The sequence below is a fragment of the Typopeltis vanoorti genome, chromosome 9, assembly GCF_054136105.1.
Source record: "Typopeltis vanoorti isolate ZY-2024b chromosome 9, IOZ_Tvanoo_1.0, whole genome shotgun sequence".
NCBI classification, from domain to species: Eukaryota; Metazoa; Arthropoda; class Arachnida; order Uropygi; family Thelyphonidae; genus Typopeltis; species Typopeltis vanoorti.
This window is the reverse complement of record NC_143557.1, coordinates 82,645,424-82,658,778: the sequence shown is the minus strand read 5'-3', so window position 1 is coordinate 82,658,778 and position 13,355 is coordinate 82,645,424. Positions and strand designations below refer to the sequence as shown.

The following is a 13,355-nucleotide window of genomic DNA, read 5'->3' as shown; positions in this document are numbered from 1 at the left end:
TAAAGACAAAAGAAATCTAAAGCTTAAGCATTTTTTTGGAATACATAGAAATGACTGGAAATTGTATTTTTTTATTTTTATTTATTACTGATCCTACAGAACGACAGAAGAACCTATGAGCACATCAGTGTCATGTGTGGGGTACAAGTGAAAGTTGGGAAAGAAATTGTTCATTAACATTTTTCTTGTGGAGCTGCAGATTGCAGGATGGGAAAAATATCCCATCCTACATCCTCCAGAATATCCTTCCTTCATGAGGAAGGATATTCTGGAGGATAGAAATTGATGAAATAAATTCTTGGTGTGTTTACAGTTGTACTAAAAAGAGATGTTGGATGTGCTGCTGCTCTTGTTTTTAGAGGCCCACCAGAAAGTGGGAGAAAGATGGTAGCTAGTTCAGTGGAGCAGCAACCATGGAAGTACCTATAGAATAGACAGGACTGAGGCATTGTATCTGTGAGATAGGGGTGCTGAGTCTGTGATGGACAGATCATCTACAAGTCAAACTGCTCTTCTCTGGACACCAAAATTTTTAGGCCAGTTTTAGGTGTACCACACCAAACATGTGAGCTGTATTATAAGGATGGGCAGATTTGAAATTTGTACAGTCAGTAGCTGGGTGAGTGAAAAATAGAATCTTGAGCATAAGAGAATGCCTAAGTGGCAACAGATAAATATCAGCCCACTTAAGATGTAAAAAAAAAAAAAAAACTGTTGTCAAATATCTCAGCTCACCTACCCTGATCCTGTTTGGTGACTTGTGTATTACTCAGGATAAGGATAAGTATGAGCTGAGATATTTTGGAAGAGAAAAGGTAAGACTACATTTTGGTGAACCAGAAGGTGATAAAGTTTGTCATCACACCCACAGAAGGTTGGTATAGAGATAAGTATTTAAGGTAGTGGCTGAAGATGATCTCGAAGTTTGGAATATTTGAGCAATGCACAGTTTGTCAAACGAGTAGAATGAATAGAGCATACAATCACTGGCAAAGACATGGGTAATATTAGCAGTGAACATCCATTGCAAAAGTAATTGCATAGCTATGCAATTACTGAAAGTAGCAAGTAGACTGCAGGATAGTTATTTGCTTAGCAGGCCACAAAGACAGACATGATCAAAAACGCTGGAAATGTTAAGAGTGAAAATACATGCTGTGGAATCCATACGTTTCCACAGCATGTTCCAGAGTGAAAAGTGCAACTTCCTCTTTCTACTAAAGCCATTAATAATATGTGAATGGTCTATTAAGCTAGTTTGTTACAGAGTAATTGAATAATGTACCCCCCCACACACACACCCATGTAATGAATAAATTATACTAATTTACTAAATAAGATAACTACTGAAGATTGAGTTTTAATTGGTCAGAAATTTGATACAACTAGTAACCGAATAGTTTCGGCACGTTAACTGGTGGCTTCTTCTGGGTTAGATGAATATACATATAACAGCTTAAAACAAATGAGTTTACATTACAAATCAATACATAACAATACACATCACTGTTAAGCAGGTAGTCCTATAATTAGCTGTGAAATTAAACTCTGATGTGTGGAGTGATCTTATGAGTGATTTCCAGATATCACTGAGGATCATCCCTTGGTTTCTGTTCAGTTGTCTTGTCAGTGAATTACTACTGTGGCTTCTTTTATGTTGCAGGAGCTGTAGTCATCTTCTATGTATGGCATAGTACTTTTATCCCATAACATTGAATGAGATAAAAGTATTATATGCCCTCTGAACTTCAATTCTCTGTCCACAATTACCTCTAAGTCTCCTCGATTTCCTGCAATCCTGTACCATCAATGTGCTACACAGTGTATAACTATTTCTGCCTGAAGTGCATAACTTTACATTTTGCAACATTAAATTAACAATCCTTTGCCTACGATGCCAATTTATTTAAATCATCCTGCAGGATATCTATATCACCTTTATCGACTACTGCTCTCCCCAGTTTTTCATCATCAGCAAAGAAATGATTATCTCCCTTATATCATTAAGAGTAGTGGCTCTAGTAGTTACTTTAATATGTCTAATGCACATGCTCCATTAAAACTATTTATTTACTGAGTACGCCACTAGTCACCCTCATTCTCTTAGATTCCACTCCACTATATAGTACTCTCTTGAGTCAGTCTGTCAGCCACCCCATGTATTTATGCCATCAGTTTCATATCCATTCCCATTTGTTCCAACTTTTATAATAGTTTTCCATGAAGTATTCTGTCAGATGCCTTTGCAAAGTCCAGAAGTATTATGGTGTAGCCTTTTTCCATATCTAATCCTGCTGTTACTCTATTATAAAACATTGGTAAATCGCTATAGGACCCACCTTTTACAAAGCTATGCTGTCCACCATAGAATATTGTATTCCTATTGTTAAAAAGTGTTCTATTGTTATTTTTAAATCGATGTTTCTATACTTAATTTGTATCCTTGTTTTATTTCTTTATTCTCAATTTGTTGTTTTACCTTTATCTCTACTTTCTTACTTAAACCTTCTTCTATCAAAATCCTACCGGCTGCTCTATTGTTAAAAAGTTGTTATCTTGTCTAAATATCTCTCTTGTCTATTAAATAAATCCTACCAGCTTGGTTCATTTGTTATATATTTATCTTTTGTTATTTATTCTTTCTTCTCTTACTTAAATCTTATTCTTATATCTAGGATTGTTTCCTCTCCAGATACTGGCAAACTTATATTTTGCTGCGCCAGCCAGTATCCTATAGCAGAAAAGATCCTTACTCAGGGAGACAATACTAGATTCTTAGCTTTCTTACACAATATCTTATTTAACTGCCGTATGGATCTAGATTATTGCAGTCGTGACCTAAATCTATATTTTATATTCACTCTCTAAATCCTTCCTGCCAAAATAGGTTATTTTTATAAGTGGTAATTTGGAATCGTAAGCAGGCATGACTCAGGTTCAGGAAAATATGACATGTTTATTGGAATATCTAAAACACAATACAAACTCATTCAAACTAATTAAAACTTATAAGGCATGCTAAACACAGTAATTACACATTGGGATATAAATCAAATGATAATAAGTTAAGCTAAATTCCTTCTAGCAGTATTACTCGTAAGAACAAACTATCAACCATTCTAATGTTACTGACACTAAATTCTACCTTTCATATCACATCAAGTTAATCCTATCACATACAAGTTACAAAAGATCTCTCCTAAACAATTCTTCTTACTCACAAACGAGGTTAACTTTTTAAATAGTGACTGTCCACAGAGTTCCTTACTATAAAGTTCTTGATTTCACAATCGTAAACAATCTTCTTTCTTTTAATGAACATTCACACAAATTAGAGCAATAGCACCTTACAGACTTTTTTTTTTCGCTGAGAAAAAAAAAAAGTCGGTAAGGTGCCAAACGGACTCAAAATCTTTGCATTTCAGGAACAACTCGATGGGGCTTTTCAGCAACAGCCTGATTCTGCTAGGACTGGAATATTTTCCTTCAGCTTTGCATGGAATCCAGCTTCATTTCTTTATGAACGCTCACTGCCCGACATCACAGACTTCACTCCCCCCCCCCTTATGCGAAACTGCCCGCCAACTTCCGAACCACCCAACAGGAAAACGATACGACAAGAGATCAAGAAAAAGCCTTGTTCCAGGCTCAAACCCCCTTTTATACTCCTATAGAGCGCCCTCTTTTTCAGCCCCTTTTTGCACACGATCCTTACTAATTTCACCCTTCGGCTTATCCTTCATTTTTACGATGCTGATATACTCAGATTCATGGAATACATGGTTACGTGATTTTCCGAATAAGCTATACCCACCAGCGTTACGCTGTATGCGTGTAGCTTTAGGCCTTCCAGGATTTAATACTTAACAGCTTTATGATGACTCACAATAGATTTTACATAGTTTAAGTAAGGCTTAAATTTAATTCACATTATCCCACTTTTTTAAGACATACAAAATGAAATCTCAAATTAATCACAATAGCTTAAATATAAGGTGCTTAAATAAAGAATACAAATTTTTACATAAAGTGAGGAAGTTTCACTTTTAATTACAACTGATGTGCAGGTATTTCTCTATGTTTGCAATTTTTATATGTTAGACCCTAAAATGAATGATTTCTTTCCAAGATTCCTTCACTTAGGATCTAACACTATCAACCTGCTGCTGAATTTTACCTCTATTCAACTTTTCTAATACCTGAACCACCACTCTTGATATATTAATTGGTCTGTAATTTGTAACTTCTGTTTTTGAGCCACCTTTATGTAATGGAATCATCTTACCCTCATTCCACTCTGTTGGAACCTTGCCAAAGCTGATTTGCAGAGAACTGGCAGTGGCACTGCCAATTCTCTTGCACATCCATATAACACACTGGCTGACATGTCATCCAGTCCCCCTGCTGTATTCACATTGATATTTTTCAAATGCTGAGTGCCTTCTGTTCATCTACCTCAATTCTGATGTTTTATCAACAACTGCAAAAATCTTCACCTGGATGACACCTTTTGCAAAGTGATCAACTATGTTTATGTATAATTCTTTTTGTTTATTGGTCAGTCAGAATGCTTCAGATTCATACCCGTGATGGTGCAATGACTCTGCAATCAGCATGTAATGAATTCAAAAGAATGAAGCACAAGTATAAAAAAAAATTAAATTATTCACTATAAACACACACACACACACACTAGATACAATCGGTATGTTGTCATTCTCTTTATCCTTCTAAAGAAATCTGATAAATTACATTCTCTGTAAATTTAAAATTAGTATATTATTTTTAATAATCTATATATTGAAAATCTAATTGATACAAAGATCCCTTAAATGACCATTCTAAAAAATGCAAAATGTGAGCTCAAAGAAAATTCTCTCAATCTGACTCTTACAGTTAAATTTAGTTCTGTGGGATAACATCAAATATCATATAAAAAACTGAGTATAACATTCAACTAGAAGTTCCATAGTTTCATTTGACAATAAAGTTTCATGAAAAAACATCTTTCCATCATATGCTGAAGTAGACAAAGATGATCGCTCTGATAACAGAAGTTTATTTAACTGAGCCGGTCCAAAGGCACTTCCAAGAAAAAGAACTTTACCGCAAATTCCATCTCACTTCATGGAACATATACTACTTGCTTATCAATTAAGCATACAGCATTCTCACTGATATACAAAAGGTTAATACACTGTACTTCCCTTCAATATTAACTGCACAGTTCTTCCTTGGAGAGTAGATAAAGATGCATATAAGTTTTCTGAGATCATAAAATTTAACTCAACAGTTTCTTTCTCCTTTTTAGCTCTCCTTCTTTTCTTTTTTTCTCTCTTATCTTTGCTTGCTTACTCACTGGCTAGCATTCCTGTTATTGACAACAGCTGTTCCAAAACTTACAACTAATGTGCATGTCCATTACTGAGATTCAAAGCAAAATTCTAGTGACAACATAGATGCCATTAGTTGAGGAATTGCCTAGAAGGTAATTCCTTAAGAATTACAATATCAAGGTAATCAAGCAGTCCACTTCCAAAATATTTAAGGCTTCACCACTACTTGAGCACATGGCAGTTGCAGTAATACTAAGATGTATAATTGCTGATAAATGCAAACAAATACATATATATTTTTAGATTATTTTATCATATAATAACACTGTAAAAACACTAACGATATAAGTAAATAATGATTATGTAAGATTTTTACAGCATCCAATACTTAATTATCGTGTAAATCTGGGGAACATAGTTGCTTAGCTTAGGAACATTTCTGTTAAGTCTTGAAGAACAAGCTAATTATCATATACTCCTAAGAATCATATCAATTACTCAATATCACATCAATTACAATTACAATAAACAATTATCAAGATTCAAAGTAAAATTCTAGTGACAACATAGCTGCCATTAGTATAGAGATTTGCATGTTACAATAATAGTGCTTGCTATTATTGTAACAATATTGCATATGAACACTTGCAATTCTTGAGGAATTGCCTAGAAGGTAATTCCTTAACAATTGCAATATCAAGGTAATCAAAGTAGACCATTTAAAATATATTTAAGGCTTCACCACTGCTTAAGCACATGGCAGTTGCAGTAAGACTAAGGTATATAATTGCTGATAAATGCAAACAAATATATATATATATTTTACATTACGAGTGCTTAAGGGTCAAAGCTGTATAACTGAGAGGAGACCTCCATATAGCCTTTAAAGGAATGCGGAGAAGCAACCAGGCTTTCTGACCAAATATCCAATCCTCACCTTCTCGTGGCACACCCTGTTAGGTATCTACCTGGATAATGAATGAATAAGAATGGGCTGGCAATTTGGAATTAGATGATCAAATTGTATTTTTATTGGCTTAAACCACAATGTAAAATGATGGTATGTCATGACAGAATTCCATGCTGGCTAGGGCATCACCTGGTTAAACAAGGCCCCTGATTTTATCATGAGGGAACCAAGGAAAACAGCAAAAAGTCAGCTACTGGAACAAATCCTGAAACACATACCAACTCAGTATTACTAGACTTCAAGATCGGCATTATCAACATGCGAAGCCTGAATGGCAAAGAAATGGAAATAGCTGAAGAATAATTGGATAAGTACCATATCCATATCGAAATAATAGGGGTGACAAAACTGGTGAGATCTTTCTGAGCAATAAATACAAAATGTTAGATTCAGGCAATGACAATCAAGGAAAAGAAGTCGCCATAATATTCAACACTAAATACAAGGCTAATCTTCTTGAATGGCAGGCAATTTCAAGTAGAGTGATGTGAGCAAATATCAGAATGGGGAACTGGACAATGATACTTTTGCGTGCCTATGGTCCCACAGAAGTTTCTACTAAGAAGTGGAGGAATTTTCATTTTAGAAATTATGGACTTTACAACCGTGTTATAAATAACAATTTTAATTTCCCGACGTTTCGACCTTCATGTTAAATTCATCAACCTTTTTTTCACTAGAGTCATGCCAGTAGAATAACCAGTGGTCAAATCATTTGTTTCTTTAGCCTACTGTGTGAAATGTAACTCAGCTTGTCCTTGTATATTTGTATATACTCCAGATGATGAATTTAATATGAAGGTCGAAATGTTGGGAAATTAAAATAGTTATTTATAACACGGTTGTAAAGTTCATAATTTCTAAAATGAATGATGATCACTGTGCAACACTAAAAGAAAGGATGGAGGAATTTTTTTGAGGCTTTAGAGAAAGCAACTGACACAATAAAAAATGGAAAGTTGGTCCTTGTTGGGAATCTAAATAGCAGAGTAGGAAATGATTGTCAGACTTAAAATTTTTGGGGAAAATTTGGAGAAAAGAGCAAAGCTAATAATAATGGTAAATACCTGTTTGATTTCTGCTCAGAACATGGACTGGTTATTACTAACACAATGTTCCAACATAAAAAAGTGCAAAATTTCACATGGAAAGAAGAGTCATCAACAATAACATTGACTATATTATTGTTGATGATGGTCAGTGTGTCCTAGTGTCCTGCTCAAGGACACTAGAGTGGACAGAGGATTTGAAATTAGAAGAGATTACCATATAGTCTTCAGCAGGATAAAATTGAATTTCATATTGAAAATAAGAACATATTAGAAAATTTTAAAATGAATAAAAGTTCAACAAATCTGGAAGACTTTGGTAAGAACATAGAAAATAAATATCAAGAAGGTGGAAAGGTATTTTGGAGGTTGATGAAGAAGTTCAGAAATGGAGGAAAGAGTGCTGTAAAAGAAATTAGAGATGATAAATATGACATGAAAATTGGAGAAGAAGATATCTTTGAAGTATGGAGTAATTACTATGAAGTATGGAGTAATTGCTAAATGAAACAAGTAGTGATAGCAGTGGTAAAAAAAAACACTCAACAGACATGTAGTCAGGAATACATATCCATACTTGAAGTAGAAAAAGCCATCAAAGGCCTGAAATATGGAAAGGTAGCAGGAGTAGATGATATTCGACCAGAAATGATCAAGTATGGAGGTATAAAAAGTCTTACAGTGGCTGCGCTGCATAATTCAGAAGACCTGTACAAGGAACGAATTCCAGATGATTGGAGTGGAGCTCTCATAGTACCCATATATAAAAAGGGAAATAAAACTGAAGGTGAAAATTACAAAGGTATTACTCTATTGAGTGTTCCAGGCAAGATCTATGCAAGTATACTTGAGAAATGGTTGAGAAGCATTGTGAAAGAGAAGCTTGGTGAAGAACAAGCTAGATTCAGGCCAAATAGAGGCTGTCAGGATCAGATCTTCACTTTACGACAAATAGTCGAGAAAGCATGGGAATATAACAAAAAAACTGTATTTAAGTTTTGTAGATCTAGAAAAGGCATATGACAAGGTGCCAATAGAGAAGCTATTCAAAATGCTACAGTTGTATGGTGTCAGTGGGGCATTATATCAAGCAATACTTAGTCTTTATTTGAGTTGTAATCAGCAGTTAGAATTGAAGGAAGTACAGGAAGATGGTTTAATGTCAAATCTGGTGTCAGACAAGGATGTACATTATCCTTTCTGTTATTCATTACCTATGTGGATCAACATTATGAAGGAAAGTGGTATTAAACCTGATATCAAAATGGAGATGTTAATGTCAGCTCTTTGCTTTATGCAGATGAAGCTATACTTCTAAATAAATCCGCTACAAGTCCGCAAGATTCCCTGACTAAATTGAATAATTGTTGTAATAGATATGGTATGAAAATCAACAATAGCAAGACAAAGACAATGAAAATATCAACTGTATGGTGAATGGAGAACCTATAGAACAAAAAAAATATTTCAGCTTACTTCTGCTAGGCACGATTTTTAGTGAAGATGGTAAATTAAATATGGAAATAGACAACAGAATCAACAAAGCCGGTATGTTAGGAAGTCAGCTGAATAAATTTATATGGAATAAGAGAGAAATCAGTCAAAACACTAAATTAGCTGTATACAAGACAATGTTTAAACCAATTTTAACTTATGGATCTGAGAGCTGGGTTAGAATTAAAACACTTGACCAAAGACTAGACTGCAGATATGAGAATGCTGAGAAAGATCAGGGATGTGAACAGATGGCATCAATGGCAATATCATTAAAAACGAGAATATTAGGAAAGAACTCGACACTGTTAGCATTCAGGAATGTGTTAGCAGATCTAATCTCAGGTGGTATGGTCACTTAAAGAGAACGGGAGAAGAAAGATTAGAAAAACAAGTATTCTCTGCCAGGTTGGCAGAAAAAAGATCCAGAGGAACACCAAGATATAGGTGGATTGATACGGTAAAAAGTGCCTTAGAATATAGAAATATAAGATCTGATAATGTTGGAGTCTTGATAGATAACAGATAGATTTGGAAGAAAATTGTAGATAGGAAGTTAGTAATGATATAAATTTTGTATATAATACTATTGTTATCCTGCACACCTCTTGAGGATACATGGCATGAATTTGATGATGATGAAATACTGTCCTCACAGCCTTAGTTGCTTCAAATTTAAACTAAATCAAAATAAGCCATTAAAATGTCACTAATTTAATAGGATTTGATGACATATCAACATGTGTCTTAAAAGGAATGAAGTGAGTCAGCATTAGTATTGCAATGCACAAGTCCCAAAGAAATAGAAGGAAGGTAAAATTGTCTCACTTCAGAAAGGTAGTAATAAGGCTGATGCTACAAATTATAGGCCAATCTGTATGTCTGGGATTTTGGTTAAGGTACTTAAGAGGTGGGTGAGAACTAGAATACAGAAATATTCTCTGTGATTGTCAGTAATAGTTTATTAAAGAAAGGTCATGCTTTACCAATTTACTTATATACTATTACAAGGTGATGAATGCATCAGATAAGAAAGATGCATAAAAAGTGGTATACTTCGATTTTGTAAAAGACTTTTGATAGATTGCTAAAGAACAAGTTGGTAACTTAAGTATTGTACAGATCTAATTAGTGAATTGGATAGGTGGCTAGCTGTCAGATAGGTATCAGCAAGCTGTGTATGAGGTGTGGTATACTGAAAGAAGTCATTAGTGGTGTGCTGCAAGGGTCTGTTTCAGGGTCATTATTGTTTAACTTATATATTAATGATACTGAGAGGGGGGGGCTTAACTGGAGATATGTAACTATTACAGGTGATGCAAAATTGGGAAGAACGATGGGGAGTCGAGCAGATGCTGTGGCCTTACAGGAGAATTTGAACAGATTGCATGAGTGGACAAGTAATAGGAACTGCCAGTTTATTGTTACAAAGTGAAGGTTCTGAAATTTGGTAGGCAACAATGGGATATGAAGTAGACACTTGGGGGGGGGGATTATGAAGGAGGCTGAGGAGACAAGAGATCTAGAAGTGGTGGTGGTGGTGAACAAGACCTGAAGTTCAAGAGTCACACTGTTTAAGTTGTGAAGTCATCAGATTGAATTATGGTAATGATAGGAGGATGATAGGAGGGTTATTACTGAGTTAATGTGAAAGAAATTTTTCGCAGAATAGTAAAAGTGAACAGAACAAGGTGGTGGTGGACAAGATCTGAAGTTCAAGAGTCACACTGTTTAAGTTGTGAAGTCATCAGATTGAATTATGGTAATGATAGGAGGATCATAATGTGCAGAAATAAAAATGTTATGGTTCCACTGTATAAGGCCTTCATCAAGCCTCAAATGGATTACTGTACACAGATTTAGTCATCTAGTTTTCATTGTTATGGACCACATTAGAAAGGGAATAGAGAGAACTGAGGAAATACAATTTGCAAGAAGAAAGGGAATATGATTGAGATGTTTTAATTGATAAGGGTTATTATTGAGTTAATGTGAAAGAAATTTTTCACAGAATGGTAAAAGTGAACAGAACAAGATTCCTGGAAATGGTATAAGAAGCATGGTATAAGAAGTTTTTTGCATGTAGAATGGCTGGCGAGTGAAATGTGTTGTCTGACAGTGTGGTAAATGCTGACAGGGTGAATGAGTTTAAACACAGTTTGTTGACTTTTGAGTGTGATAGTGTTTATCTTTAGCTGAGTCTGTAGCATTAACAATTATTATTATTGTACATGCACCTCAATGGAGCCCAAAGACTTATCATGGGAGACCCAAACCATTCACACAATATCTATCATATTGCTCCTTGAACCCATTAACAGACAAAGCACCCACAAATGACTCTGGAAATTCGTTCCATTCATTTACTCCTCTCTGTGCAAAAAATATGATCCTCACACACACTTACTAACCATCCTCTTACTCAACTTCTAGGGATGACTTCTTGTTCTGCCCTCTCTAGCCAAATGCTGAAACATTTCCCTTGCATTAATCCTATAAATTCCTTTAAATAGCTTAAACATTTCTATCATATCCCTCTCTTTTTTGCCTGTCAACCAAGATTTGCAAACCTACAAACTCTCAATCTGTCCTCACAGAAGCATTCTGCAGGCCATTCACCATCTGGATGAGTGGCTTGAGAGATTTTCCTCTCCCCTTTAAGTCATCACCAAAAAATTCAGGTAATCAAACCTGATCACCTGAATTTTTTGCAATACTGCCACCTAAATAGTAATCCAACATTTTGGTTTGGTTCTGTTCCTCCCCACCATTAGTACTTTTTAAAGTCATTTTTCCCTTCTACTTGCACATAGTAAAATAAAGCTTTAGGATTTCTTTTGCATCATCAGCTAGCTTTCTCTCATAAGGTGATCAGCATGCCTTGTATTGCTCATAGGCATGCTGATCACCTTCTCTTTGTCTGCAACTCCTATTCATCTTTCTAACTCTGGGTATACATTCTGATACTGCTTTCTTCAAATGCCCCCTTGACCGCCTCCCACTACGCCATCTCTCCCCTCCAAATTTTTATTCCATGGCACTGGTCAAAGATGACTTCTCAGGTTGTCATAATCACTTGCTTTGAAATTCCACATATATCCCTTCTTAACAGAAAATTCTGCACATCTGCTAATCTCTCAGGTCAGGACTATATGATCACCTTTCTCTAAGTAGAGGTAGAATAGATAGAATGATTACTGTTAAGTTCTCTGATGTATCAGATCCACCACTCTCGAAACTCATTTCCCCTACTTTACATGCCATATAAATTCCCTTCCTTATCTGTGACCATTCTGTCTTGCAATTTATGTTCCCATATTTAGAGAAAGATGTTGAAAGTTTATTTTTCACTTGGTTAGAGTATAATAAAATTAGTTTAATCCTTTATCCAAGTGTGAGCAAACAAAGTTTGCACCTGAAAGTATCTTCAGGACTGGGGTAAGGTGGTACAACACCAGGGAAACTTGTTGCAAAGATGGAGCAAGCTACCAACACTCCGATCTCAGTATCTCCTATAATGCAAAACACATCTCCTTGCAGATATGTCTAATGTTATGCATTAAGGGAAGGGCCACTACCCAGACTAGTTTCGACCTTTATCGAGGTCTCTTCAGTGGGAGCCAGGCCCAAGTGGAGATACCAGGCAGAAGCATTAGCAGGTCATCTCCACCTATAGGAGTTGCCAAATGGTGTGCCACCCTTTTTTAATAAATTACTCTGGATTTAGAGAAAGATGTTGAAAGTTTATTTTTAAACTTTCAACATCTTTCTCTAAATAAAATAAACTTTCAACAGAGAAAGATGTTGAAAGTTTATTTTTAATAAATTACTCTGGATTTAGAGAAAGATGTTGAAAGTTTATTTTTAAACTTTCAACATCTTTCTCTAAATAAAATAAACTTTCAACAGAGAAAGATGTTGAAAGTTTATTTTTAAACTTTCAACATCTTTCTCTAAATCCAGAGTAATTTATTAAAAAAGGGTGGCACACCATTTGGCAACTCCTATAGGTGGAGATGACCTGCTAATGCTTCTGCCTGATATCTCCACTTGGGCCTGGCTCCCACTGAAGAGACCTCAATAAAGGTCGAAACTAGTCTGGGTAGTGGCCCTTCCCTAAATGCATAACATTAGACATATCCGCAAGGAGATGTGTTTTGCATTATAGGAGATACTGAGATCGGAGTCTTGGTGGCTTGCTCCACCTTTGCAACGAGTTGCCCTGGTGTTGTACCACCTTACCCCAGTCCTGAAGATACTTTCAGGTGCAAACTTTGTTTGCTCACACTTGGATAAAGGATTAAACTAATTTTATTATATTATATTTTATGTCCCCATAGTTGAAATCCTCACAATTATTACTTGACCTGCACTTATCATGCTAATTTGCCAATGCACGTCATCTACATTCTTCCATATACTGCCTGAATTATAACAACATCCAATTACATATTTGTAATTACTACACAAATCATGTGCAGCATCATCCACCCTCTAATGGTTCAA

General features: G+C 35.4%; 1 protein-coding gene across 1 annotated transcript in view; it reads right to left on the bottom strand.

Moving 5' to 3' along the window:
* Fam92 (CBY1 interacting BAR domain containing protein Fam92) overlaps window positions 1–13,355 on the bottom strand; it is a 170,324-nt gene that overhangs the window by 109,795 nt on the left and 47,174 nt on the right. The window lies entirely within an intron of this gene.